The following is a 13,864-nucleotide window of genomic DNA, read 5'->3' as shown; positions in this document are numbered from 1 at the left end:
CCATTTTAATATTATCCTCCCATCTACGTCTCGGCCTCCCCAAAGACGTCTTTTTCCCGCCGGCCTCCCAACTAACACACTATATGTATTTCTGGATTCGCCCATACGTGCTACATTCCCTGCCTATCTCAAACGTCTGGATTTAATGTTCTTAATTATGCCAGGTGAAGAACACAATGCATGCAGTTTTGCGTTGTGTAACTTTCTCCTTTCTCCTGTAACTTCATCCCTCTTAGCCCCAAATATTTTCCTAAGAACCTTATTTTCAAACACCATTAATCTCTGTTCACAACCATACAGAACAACCGGTAATGTAACTGTTTTATAAATTCTAACTTTCAGATTTTTTGACAGTAGACTAGATGATAAAAGCTTCTCAACCGAATAATAAGACGCATTTCCCATATTTATTCTGCGTTTAGTTTCCTCCCGAGTGTCATTTATATTTTTTACTGTTGCTCCAAGATATTTGAATTTTTCCATCTCTTCGAAGGATAAATCGACCATTTTTACTCGTATATTTCCATTTCGTACAATATTCTGGTCACGAGACATAATCATATACTTTTTCTTTTCGGGATTTACTTCCAAACCTATCGCTTTACTTGCTCCAAGTAAAATTTCCATGTTTTCCCTAATCGTTTGTAGATTTTCTCCTAAGATATTCACGTCATCCGCATAGACAAGAAGCTGATGTAATCCGTTCAATTCCAAACCCTCTGTGTTATCCTGAACTTTCCTAATGGGATATTCTAGAGCGAAGTTAAGAAGTAAAGGTTATAGTGCATCTCCTTGCTTTAGCCCGCAGTGAATTGAAAAAGCATCAGAAACTGACCTATACGGACTCTGCTGTACGTTTCATTGAGACACATTTTAATTAATCGAACTAAGTTGCAAAACCTACTAAAGGAAAAAGAGAATGACCACAGACAGAATTTGGAGAGAGTAGTTCTAGGTTTAAACGTAGGAAAACCGGGCTGTCGAGGAAATCAGCAGAAAGTGTGGAGAGTTTAATTTTCGCAGCACAAATGAAACATTGTGGATATGGTAACGTGAACTACGTCAAACTCTTAGAGGAGATAAAAAAACACCAACTAAAGTTTCTAAAACAGCGAAGCCCAACCTCATCTCTTAAGAGCTAATGACGTCACAGCATCGCTTTACCCCACCTCCTTCGTTTGGAGGCATGACAGTACAAGAACCACTTCACCTTTGATCACTCACTCAGTAACGGCTGATTGCAATCAATTTTTCACCATAAATGTCGGTCCGTTAGAAAAATTTGTAACAATTAAGAAGGAACTATATGACAGTTTCGAGTCCAAATTTCGAGACTTGAAAACAACAGAGACAAAAATTAGTCTTTTAACAAGCCGTTTAATTTTGCTTGCAAAGATGCTCCGCATGATCTGCAAATGGAACTAGTTAGTTTGCAGAATTTATAGTCATGAAATATTATCAGAAAAAAGGTTGTTTAAATCTTTTCCCAGATTGCGAAAGTTTGCTGCAAATTTAATGGCAATCTTTGGTTCTACATATATCTCTGAACAGATGTTTCGAAAATGAATAAAATAAAAAGCCAGTATCGTAATAGAGTTGGGCACGATTTGGTCTACCTTTTAAGACTCTGTTGTTCATCCATGGCGGCAGACATTGATTAACTGGTTAGAAGTACGCCTAAGCAGTGCAAAAAGAGTCACTGACAGAAAAGATGTTCAAAAAGCTTATTTGATTTTCTTTCATCACAAAATAATGGTAATAAAATTAACTGAAGCCTTCACTGTAACAAAGCGACATTAGAAAAGTTTGTGACGTCTAGAGTACATGAATACGTAATAGCTTCGCAAGGAGTGGGTGGAGGTAAATCCGCCATCCCCTCTTTCGCTTAAGGCGGGCATCGCTGTTCTAAAATAAGAAAATCTTAACAGCTACTGTTATGAAAAACTACAATGAGGAAGAAGTGATGACGCTTTTCCTGGATGCCGATTTTACAATGCACCAGTATGATGTAATGAGACAAGAAGAGAAAGGTCTAAATGTTAACATTATCCATCATACAAGAGAATCTTAAATGCTAAGAAAATGTGTTATCCAGTATCTGTTTAGACACAGAATCTCATGTAGAAGTAAAACTTCAAGATTCATTGAACTGTACTACTTACCGCATTTTGAGGTCACAGGAGCCGGTAATTGTTAATACTACAGACTTTCATGTCTTTAATATCAAAGTGGATAAAACACAAGAAAAAAATCCTTCCTGAGAATGTTATTAAGCTATTGAGTTCTGAAGAAAATAATGAACGACTTACAAGAACTCTCATCCGAACCTTTGGCGGAGAGGACAACTTCAGTGACAGTGAGTGACATATAAACATCAAACCACATTGAAAAGTAAGCAAGTAGCACTGATGTATATTTTTTACTTTATTTTATATCATATGATACCTAAAGTAGACAAGTGAGTGTGTTAAAATTGCTTTTACTATTTTTGGCCAGGTTTTCAGCCTCTAGCAAGCATTGTGCAATGGCACAACATGCATGAGCTCGTCCAAAGTCAAGGAGAATCGGGGAGCAGCGTGGACGCCAGGCAGAAGCCGCCTGCCGGCTAGTTTACATATAGGTCGGTAAACCAAACCAGTAACAACTTTGTACTAGTATGCATGTATGTTGTTACAGTTACGTGTTATAACTGCCAAACAGATCGGATACTTTTACCAGAAACATATAAAGAAAGGACATTCGTCACAGAGTATTCGTCTCTTACTTCCAAGTCCCCGTACCCGCCGCTATCCATATTACGAATAAACACAAACAGTGTCTCCACTTCTATTAAAACTACGTATAGTTGTATAATTTATGAATTGTAACATGCTTTCCTGACACTGAAATGGTTATATTACGATAATTTAGAATCGAATTTTGTACTCTATAATCCTTTGGGTATAACCTCCATCAGTACCGGCACAGCTTCGTGAATCATACTGTGTACATAGTGGTGGGTGGTAATTCATATTAATTCGATTAGGATTTTCACGTTGTATGCCATGTTATTTCCAACTATTATCACAATTTAAGGCTTTGAAATAGTTTTCATTTAAAATGCTTTATTGTTTCTAATTATTCTCAAGAATAGGTTACGTAGTATCATACATATGTCGTAGGGTGGCAAGGTGTCCTGCTTTTCGCACGATATCCCCTTTCTTTTAGCCTCTTATCCTTCGGTCCGCGTAAAAACTTGAAAATGTTATAATTATCCTGCTTTTTAAGTTTATTCTGCTAAAAGTCTTGCGAAATAAAATTTGAAGCGAAAGTCCTATGTTTTCTATTCCTTGAGAGAAAATAAGTGAAGAGGAAGACAACAGAAAATACATGGCAGCAGTGAATAATATGTGGACAGATGAAAAATCTAGACTGAACCTTAAAACATATGTTGAAAATAAAGTGTAATCTGAATTATAGCTGTGTTGAATTCTGTGACTTTCTTCTTGGACAGCAGGAGTCGTTGAAAGCAATACATTAAAATTAGAAATATGTAGTTGTTCAATAATTTATTGCTGAGCAAAAATCATGCTACAGCAGCTGCATTGTGTATGTTTATTTTTGTAAGTCATGTTAGAAAATAGTTAATACTGAGCGTAAGTAATAAATACATATAATATCAATTTACACCTTTTCATAACAAAATGTATTATATTTTTTATTATTGATACAGTACCGATATTTCCTTTGTCGCAAATTGTATCCGAAAGCTATTAGTCTATACTATACACGGCATTTCAAAATTTGTATTGTATTACAATTGGTTACTGTAACTCGTTGCACGAATGATTGCCGGCGGCCAGTAGGCGAACTAAAGCATAAACACTGAATCGTATCGTATAACGCAGCGCCAATGCCTCTCTCGAAATCGGCAATTATTCGTGCAACGAGTTATACTTTATCATGAAATTTAGATATAGGTGATAAGGTGATATTTAAGGCGAACAGCCGCGCTTTAAAGAACCCCTTTTAGGACTGGGTTCTGCTTTTTATGTCTAAAAAAGCTTCCCACCCTGAAGTATGAAGCATTGGGTCTTCAAGTTTTGGTACCAATGTCGATAAATTACCCCACTGATGAATTCTCATAACAACTATTGAGATAGAAGTCACAAAATAATTTTCTCCCTAATGCACAACGCATTTTTCTGTCCAGAAATGGCGCAGTAGATGCAATGAGTTCCTTCTTACCCAGTTTGTTTAGGAACGAGATTATACAGATGTTCCTGTTAGCATATGATAAGAAATGTAAAGAAAACAAACACTATGTCAGAAGCTAAATATTTGCAGGCTAAAAGTAGGTCTTCAAAATAAACTACGAATGAAGACAATAATTTACTGCCTTGTCTGTGTCACATAGATCTACTCTTACCTGCAGTTGATGTTCGAATCCGGTCGCGTCCCTTGAGAGTTACTTTTAGAGCACCGGAAGAGAGTCTGAAAACAAGATACGCCTTTGTTACTTATCGTTAAAAGAGAGCAGGCAGTTTTGAGTTGGTGTGCTCTAATGGTATTAGCAGGCAACGCATTTTCGTTGCCAAACAAGTTAGAAAAGTTATCGGTTAGTATATCCTGGAGTTTCAGGCTTCAAACTCTAACCTTAAATGCTTATGTCAGGACGCTACGAAAGGTAAAATCTAGTTCGGTAAATAATAATAATAATAATAATAATAATAATAATAATAATAATAATAATAATAATGGAGCTTGACAACTGTAAGTGGGATTGCTACTAAATTGAAATGGTCTGTCCAGCTACCTTTTAACCACATAAACGCACTATCACTGCGAAACTAGCGCCCTACAAAATATTAATGCTACATATGACAGGAAATACAATTAGATCGATGACAATACTGAATTAGTATATACTGTATAATATATACTATGGAACATAATAGTAAACATGATACACATTAACTGTATATGTATATATATATATATATATATATATATATATATATATATATATATATATATATATACACTCTATAAATACAATGTATACAATTAATTCATTTAATAAAATCAGCTCCTTTACGGTAAGCAAAAATATATATTCTAGGATTACGAAATTCATATCTTTTACCATAACTGTCAGTAAAAATTTGTTTAAGGAAGGGAAATGTTCTACGTCACAAGAGGTAGCAAGGACACAATTATAATAACAAAAATCAATATACAAATTAACAATATTTACATTTTATAAAATATAAACAAAATACAAATTAAAATTAAATACAATATAACATAGATTGATAAATTAAAATAATATTAACACAAAAGTCTGAATGAAAATGCAACTTAGTATTAGAATCAGATCACAATGTAGTCGTAAACTTGGTATTTTACATAAACAATACTGACGATGGAGCGCCTGTATTGTACTATGATTCATAGTCTATGCGTACCTGCTTACAATACTACCCTGCTTATGCATCCATGGCTAACGAGCCACGTTATGCATCGACATGACGTAATCGATGCACCAGAAAAAAACTACTCGAACCGCTGTATTTTTGGGAACAAAAATGCGCTGCCTGGTTATTAGTATATTTACGGATTTTGTTTATAATCAGTATATAGATCTACTACTCAATTTATCAGGGAGTGTTGTACATGAAATAACGTAATTTTAGTTATTTGAAATCAAGAACACAAATTATTGGATTATGAGGTCAAAATCTGCTCAAATTATTTTTTTTAATGTTAAGAAATAAATTGAATCAGCAAATAATATGTCCCCAGATCTCTATGTTCTCTATATATTATTAAAATAATATGTACAATTATTTCTACTTTTGTTGGGAATATTTAAAGTCCAAATGAGCGTCCACGCCCAGATATAGCCACCACTTTAATGATGATCGCCTCGCTGTTCAAAATTAGCATCCCTTGACATGAACACATTAAATACGTTACGTGTGAGTGAACCAAAGTAAAGTGTAGATGTCGTTCTGAAGAACTGAACGCAGTTTCATTATGTTTTCTTTTTTCCTTCCTTGCATATTGCATATCGCAGTTAGATGAGGAATATTATCGCACGGTTTCATTAAATTGAATAATTCAGCAGTAAAATATATAACAATTTTCTTGCGGAAGAATTCCTTCCGCCATTATCGAAAAAAAAAAAAATCCGAGAAATTCATGGAATGAGATACTAATCGATTTTTATTCGTCGATGAAGTCGATATGAACTTACTAAGACAACATCTGAAAAAACAAGTTAATGTTAGCCTAACATATTCAAAGTCTCAATTAAAATTCTTTTGCACTTCAGTTCAGTACATTGTAACGATAAAATTAGATTGAAATAGGTCAAATTTCCGTAAAAGAACTGTTGCAGATAATAATACGTTTCGGTAAGTATTTATAGGCCTATACAAAGAGTATGTCACTTAAAATCATTTTTTTTTAATTATTGGCGGTACAAGGGTAAATAAATACATAAAATAAGTTTCTTGCATCAAAAATAAATAATTCAATAATACAATAGCAACCAATGTATTTCTGCCGTCTTCTGATTAAACTTTTCTTTTTTGTTGTTATCTAATTATATTGCGGTGAAAAAGCATTTGGATTATTCCATGAATATTCATACTGTAGACAAAATTGTGAGGAGTGATCACAGATGGCGTTGTTTCAGTTTATTTTTTTTAATTAAATTTAGACCGGCCAAAGGCCGTTTTCCAAAGTTATCTTTGTTTTCTGTTTTCGTTTTTCTTACATTAATACAAACACAACACCCATTCCCGAGGCGGGACTCGAACCCACAACCCTTCGAACCAAGCGATAGAGACATGCCGTGCCCCTACCGCTTGAGCCGTCCGGGCCGGCCAAAATATAATTTGTTTTTAGTACAACATCAATCATAAGAAATAAAGTACATTAATGCTATGTTAGTACACTACTCCGTCGATTTAGTAGAATGCGTTTGAGTCAAAGAAAGCAGAAAGTCCACACCTGTGGAGTAACGGTCAGCGCGTCTCGCCGCGAAACCGGGTGGCCCGGGTTCGAATCCCGGTCGGGGCAAGTTACCTGGTTGAGGTTTTTTCAGGGGTTTTCTCTCAACCCAATATGAGCAAATGCTGGGTAACTTTCGGTGCTGGACCCCGGACTTATTTCACCGGCATTATCACCTTCATTTCATTCAGACCCTAAATAACCTAGATGTTGATATAGATTCATTTTCCGGGCTGAGAGGCCGTGGTCTATTGGTTGGTTTTATACCAGACATTTCGTCTGCAACTGCGGCAGACATCTTCAGTGGAGTGGTATCCGAGGTCGCAAGTGCGATTAAAGTTGCAAGGAAGAAGGCGTAAAGCTAAGCAAGTGTTGGTACCCGGTCCTAAACAGAACAGATAAGAAGCCACTACAACAAAAGGACGGAACCCAGAACGGGAGCAGTGAACAAAGTGGCGCGGACCGCAGCGACAACATGCCTCGGCCCGCGAGCCACACTATAAATACGCCCGCACCCACACTATCCCATTCCCTGGAAGGAGGCTCACGTAGTTCTCTTTCCAAAGACCGGAAAGGATAAGACGAATCCAAGCAACTATAGGCCTATTAGTCTCCTCAGTTGTCTCAGCAAACTGGCGGAGAGGGTCATACATAGACGCCTCACTGAAGTAGTGTTGCCTCAAATCAGAAACGAGCAGTTCGGCTTCCACCCTGGTCGTTCCACTACACTCCAGGCACTCCGCATGACGGAGGACATTACCTGGGGCATGAGCACGAAGCGTGTCGTAGCTGCAGCTTACCTGGACATCGAGCGAGCATTCGACAAGGTTTGGCATGAAGGGCTCCTGGTTAAGCTACTGGGCATGGGAGTCCCAGATGGAATGGTACGCCTCATTTCAGATTACCTCCGAGGCCGTACATTCAAGACCCGAGTAGGCACTAGTTTCTCCACCCCTCGTGAAATTCACGCAGGAGTCCCGCAGGGATCGATTATCGGTCCCATACTTTTCAATATATTCATTAATGACCTCCCGTTTCGCTATATCCACGGCAGAAGTAGCCATCTGTATATCTATGCAGATGACACTGCCCTCTTGGCGATGGGCAAAACCTACAGGTTAGCGTCGCGTAGATTGCAGTCGATCTTAGATCACCTCCAGCCGTGGTTCCACGACTGGAGAATCAAGGTCAATGTAGATAAATGTCAGGCCATACTCTTTTCACTAAGAGCGAGGCTCGAAGACATACCACCTCCACCCACACTTTTCGGACAAGCAATGCCGTGGATGAACCAAATTAAATACTTAGGGATCATTATGGACTCTCATCTTACGTTCCGAGATCATATCCATTCCCTTCTTCGTAAGGCCAATGGATTGATAGTTAGACACTATCCCATTCTGGCGGCCTTCACTCCTGACAACCTGGGGGTAGGACTTACCATGTATAAGGCCCTCATTCGGTCTGTAATAACCTATGCCGCACCCGCATGGGGGTTCGCGGCAGTGACCCATCTCCGGAAACTCCAAGTTATCCAGAACCAGGTGATTCGTATCATAACACATCTCCCGCGAGTCGCTTCGAGAGAGAAGTTCCACGATGAGCTAAACTTGCCAACCGTAGACGAGTTCATTGCTCGATTGGCTAGAAACCTGTATGAGGCCGCTCGTGCCAGCCCCAACCCGCTCATATCTGGCCTTGGCCGGTATGATCCTAGGTTACGGCGAAGACACCAGACAGGTCCACTAGCTATTCTCTTAAGACAGGAAAACAGGGAGGCAGGTGTCACTCCCAGATTTAGGTAGTAGATTATTAATTCATGACTTAATCTAATAAGCAACCGCTGTGAAATGGCCTGCTCTAACTCGGGCTATAAATCCATTCTATCCCTCTTACAGGTCTACGGAGTGAAGAGTCAATTGACTATTCTCCGGATCTGACAGAAACCATCAAAAAGCCAATTGGCTAATACCGTTATGATGGTTAAATAACTTGAGCTAACATATCGTCCCCAATAAATCCGTTTTGCTGATCGATGGAGTTGTAATAGAGCCAATTGGCTAGTCTACATCCATCGAATCAAGTCATTTTACCTAAGAGCCAACTGGCTAGTCTCTAAAATTGAGACATCTCATCCTGCCTAAGGTTTTTCCGTGGTTTTCCTAAGGCGTTAAGACAAATGTCGGGATGAGCCCTAAAAGAAATGGGCCACGGACCTGAATTCACTTCCCCAGACATTGGTGACGGCTCAAGATTAATGATTGTTCACTTCGAACTCGGGCCCTGGCAGGGTTCAATCGTCCCCTTGTACAGATCACTGGAGTCATCAAGGAGCCAATTGGCTGGTCTCCTGATCTGAGGAAAATAATCAAAGCGCCAATTGGCTATTGTAAGATTAATCCCTACGCGTTCGAATCTTCAAACAACCAAACTGGCTATCACCGTTTCGTGCCTAGACTTCTCCTCCATCGCGTCTCTCCTCCGGATCAGGTCCTGTACTTCTGCCCCTCCTCCCCCCCCGTATGTTGTAGCTAATCAGTTACGTCCATTTTCGGCTTACCCACTAGAAATTTCTAGCGCTCCTTCACTGGGGCGGCGAAACCCGAAGTGAGACAAGTGGCCAAGAGGCTTGGAGCTCACATATTCAGTTTTTCACAGCCCCAACTCCCCCCTTGCAAAAAGGACGTGTTTTCACGTACCTTTAAAGTTTCTCCTCCCACTTCCCCCACTCATTCATTCATTCACTAGAAATTTCTAGCGCTCCTTCACTGGGGCGGCGAAACCCGAAGTGAGACAAGTGGCCAAGAGGCTTGGAGCTCACATATTCAGTTTTTCACATCCCCAACTCCCCCCTTGCAAAAAGGACGTGTTTTCACGTACCTTTAAAGTTTCTCCTCCCACTTCCCCCACTCACTCATTCATTCAGACACAGGATCAGTTGGAAATTTCTAGCGCTCCTTCACTGGGGCGGCAAAACCCGAAGTGAGACAAGTGGCCAAGAGGCTTGGAGCTCACATATTCAGTTTTTCACAGCCCCAACTCCCCCTTTGCAAGGACGTGTTTTCACGTACCTTTAAAGCTTCTCCTCCCACTTCCCCCTCATTCATTCAGCCACAGGATCAGTTGCCTCAGGTACGCCGAGAAGAGTCTTGCGACCTCGGATACCACTCCACTGAAGATGGCTGCCGCAGTTGCAGACGAAACGTCTGGTATAAAACCAACCAATAGACCTAGGCCTCTCAGCCCGGAAAATGAATCTAGATCTATAGACTCCGGCCGTGAAAGCCTACACTGCAAGATTAACCTAGATGTTGATACAGCGTCGTAAAATAACCCAATAAAATAAAAAAAGCACAAAACAGTGAAACGTGGTCTGTTCTTGTGACGAGAATCCAAGCCCCCGTATACAGATAACGCATCGTCACAAACAATTTCAAGTCTGAATATTTCTGACAAAGTAAATATTATTTAACGCCTTCAAAACGGCACAAATGTTAAGGATGTTTTATTTATTTATTTATTTATTTATTTATTTATTTATTTATTTATTCATTCATTCATTCATTACTTCCATTCCCTAATTCATTCACTCCTTCATTAATTAATTAATTTTATATTTTATTTTATTTTATTGGGTTATTTTACGACGCTGTATCAACATCTAGGTTATTTAGCGTCTGAATGAAATGAAGGTGATAATGCCGCTCAAATGAGTCCGGGGTCCAGCACCGAAAGTTACCCAGCATTTGCTCGCATTGGGTTGAGGGGAAACCCCGGAAAAAACCTCAACCAGGTAACTTGCCCCGACCGGGATTCGAACCCGGGCCACCTGGTTTCGCGGCCAGACGCGCTGACGGTTACATCACAGGATTCATTAATTCATTCCTTCTTTCCTTCCTTAATAACTTCACTTATTTATTTATTTATTTATTTATTTATCCATTCATTAATTTATTATTGTATTTTCTTGGGATATCTATACTCAAGAACATACAATAACAAATTAATGAATGGAAATATGAATAAATAAATAAAGAAGGAAAGAAAGGAATCAGTGAGTGAAGTTATTAAGGAAGGAAAGAAGGAACGAATAAATGAAGGATTGAATGAATTAAGGAATAAATTAATGAATATATATATATATATATATATATATATATATATATATATATATATATATTCCAGGAAATATAATTAATTTGTAATAACGCTGTATCCGATTCGCTTTTTATAATGAATTAACGACTCTTAAATACCCATTCTCGTATGTTCGATTTTTTACTGTCCATAATATTCCTTGACTTTCATGTTCTACCTCAGTGGTATTCCATCTATATTGCTAGCATACCCCCAAAATGTATTTGTACCCCCGAATTTTACTGCAATTATATAACAATTAGCAAAAGTCTATGATTGATGTTGTACTAAAAACAAATTATTATTATTATTATTATTATTATTATTATTATTATTATTATTATTATTATTATTATTATTATTATTATACATTAGTTCGCCTACTGATGCAATAATAATAGTGATAATTTACGTAAAATGTTATTCAAGCAAGGAAAAACAAGAGTTGATATTGCAAAAGAAACTATAATATAATGCAATAATTATCAATAAGTATAATAAAATAAATATGTCAGCATTTTTACATGCGTAATCAGGGGGATGCGTACCCCTTGAGACAACTCCGCGTACCCCTGGGAATGAAGTTGTATGACATTTGTAATTTTATTTTGACTATTACACTATTTCTACTTCATACTATTTTTGACCAATAAAACGGTACGAAAGGACATCTTTCAACTAATCATAACTGCTTATCGCACAATTTTATCACTTCCCTAGCATTTCTTTATTTTATCGTTTCCCTAGCATTTGTTTGTTTTTATCACTTTCCTAGCATTGTTTATTTGTTTGCCAACATTTCAAACTGCAAATTCTTTACGGTATTATAAAACATGCTTTGCGTTCGTCATTTTTTTTCCAGCATAGATTCGACTGAAAATGGCGGCTCCGTTCAAATGTTTTGGTGAAAGTAACATTAGTGAAATAGAATTTTAATAAGTCAATTAATATCTGTTTTATTGTATTGGAGTACTTTATTTCTTCTAATCTTTATATACTTTCTTCTAATCGTGTAATAGTCAAGTTAATCCCACACGAGTTTTGATTTTCTCTAGATAAATCAAAACTTCTAGTGAGATTACTGTTGATAAATAGTAATATTAATCGTGAATAGGCCTAATGTTAACTAAAATAATATAAAGACAGAAGTAAATACTGTCCAACGTATAAGTATTTAAGCATTATTTCCACATTTAAAAGGCATTCTTTAATAAAAAAAATAATTATACAGCGATGGCCACTTGATAGATGTGAATTTTAAAATGGTTCTATAAGATCATAGTGATGCGAATAAAGTTAACTGTTCAAGAGAAAGTTAGGGTGATAAGATACTGGTTAAAAATTATATTTGGGGACCAGATTTTACGGTCGTTTTTCTACAAAGTTCAACAAAGAGAGGGGTGGGAAAAAGGGTGCATTTATAAACTGCAGAGATGGCTACATCACATAAGAATGGGATGGATGTGGAAAAAGGAGAGAATAACAGAAGGAATATATGGCGTAATGTGAAGATGAGTTTAATTGATATTGAGAGGCAAGATATTGAGCTCCAATGTTCGGAAAAGTCCTCACTACATTTACAATCAGATCTCATGCTTAACTGGGGGAGGTGTGACTACATAAATTCTTTTAAAAAAGACAGTAAAGCAGGTTTAGCGTGGCTAAGATTGGGGGCATGGAAGGGTAATAAAATTGTCAACAAAGAAGGAGAGCGCCTTTGTTGACTGTGCGGAAAAAAGGACTCCTGGACAGATATTTTATTGCAATGTGTCGAATTGGAATATATCCGAAAAAAATATCTAGCACCCTCGTTGCTAAGTCAGAATAAGAGTTCGCTTGCATGTCTTGACCTCTGGGGAATAGAAAATGGGAACAAAAGACTGGATTGTTCCTCTTGAAAGCGAGACAGATTAGAACTTCAGCTGTTGAAGTTTGCGAGGCGAACTGACGAAGGGATACTAAATTATATACTTTTATGCGTGTTTAGGTTAGGATATATTATATAATGTGTTTTGTTTGTGCCATTTTTATTTCAATCTGTGTGTTCTTTTGGAAAGTGGTTGGATCTAACTATAGGTGAGGGGGATGAAACCTACAAAGTAGGACTTGTTTTACACAGCACGTACGGTCAGAAGATCCGTGCATGGGATTTAGTAATATAGTACATCTGTATGTGTAATATTGCTCAATAAATCCATCTATCTGTCTATATAAAGAACAACAAACTTCTAAGTGTGCAATTTAATTATCTTGTTAATTGTTTTGAAAATAACTTAGGTTAAATGTCCTCCCTTACAATTTAAATAATGTAAATCTTTCACGGAGGTTATGCGTAGGCCTAACACGCTGCAATAACTCGTAATCATGTTTCTTAAATTTATTCTCGTGTGCGTTATTTAAGCTCTTTTGTAGTACGCGGATTTTTTGGAATATTTTGAACTTCAAATAGCCTCATACATTTAGATCCGTACATCTTACTGGGCAAATGATATCCCCAAATCAGTCGATCAAAAACATGGTACTGAGGATAGTCAAGCTCTCTCTTGTGGTATACGCCGTTGCACCATCTTGTTCAAAGAGAGGATTAAATAATCCCAAATAATATATGTTCAGTTCTTTTAAAAGTCGTTCTCAGAACATTCAACGTCAGAGACTGCTTCACTGCTGAAAGTATCGGACTTCTTGCCACGGTAGTTTCCACTTGGTCAATGTCCTCGGACGTTCGTGC

The 13,864-nt window shown here is 37.6% G+C and overlaps 1 protein-coding gene across 1 annotated transcript in view; it reads left to right on the top strand.

The window, feature by feature from the left end:
- The window catches only part of LOC138713011 (peptidoglycan-recognition protein LC-like), a 366,077-nt gene that overhangs the window by 107,301 nt on the left and 244,912 nt on the right, over window positions 1-13,864 (top strand). The window lies entirely within an intron of this gene.

Source organism: Periplaneta americana, chromosome 14 (assembly GCF_040183065.1).
Source record: "Periplaneta americana isolate PAMFEO1 chromosome 14, P.americana_PAMFEO1_priV1, whole genome shotgun sequence".
In the NCBI taxonomy this organism is placed as follows: domain Eukaryota; kingdom Metazoa; phylum Arthropoda; class Insecta; order Blattodea; family Blattidae; genus Periplaneta; species Periplaneta americana.
Note: the sequence above shows the minus strand (reverse complement) of the source record. Positions and strands in the feature narration are given on the sequence as shown.